The sequence below is a fragment of the Brassica oleracea genome, chromosome C5 (genome assembly GCF_000695525.1).
Source record: "Brassica oleracea var. oleracea cultivar TO1000 chromosome C5, BOL, whole genome shotgun sequence".
Lineage (NCBI taxonomy): Eukaryota > Viridiplantae > Streptophyta > Magnoliopsida > Brassicales > Brassicaceae > Brassica > Brassica oleracea.
This window is the reverse complement of record NC_027752.1, coordinates 39,167,776-39,168,043: the sequence shown is the minus strand read 5'-3', so window position 1 is coordinate 39,168,043 and position 268 is coordinate 39,167,776.

Sequence of the window (268 nt, the reverse complement as noted above, 5' to 3'; positions counted from 1 at the left end):
GTTAAAGCTAAGAGGAATCAATGAGTTTTGTGGAGATGCAGATTGAGTTCATCAAAGATGAGAATCATATATATATGGTTTACAGAGGGGCTACAAATCAGGAACATTTATGATCAAGCGATTTAAGATGGGGACATGAAGAATTCACCAGTGAAAAAATAGATTACGAACATATACACGGCGCAACTCTGTAACTCAGACTTGTCTGAGACAATGATGAAAAGAACCCTAACTCATGTTAAACGAAGACAGTTTACAATATGGAAAA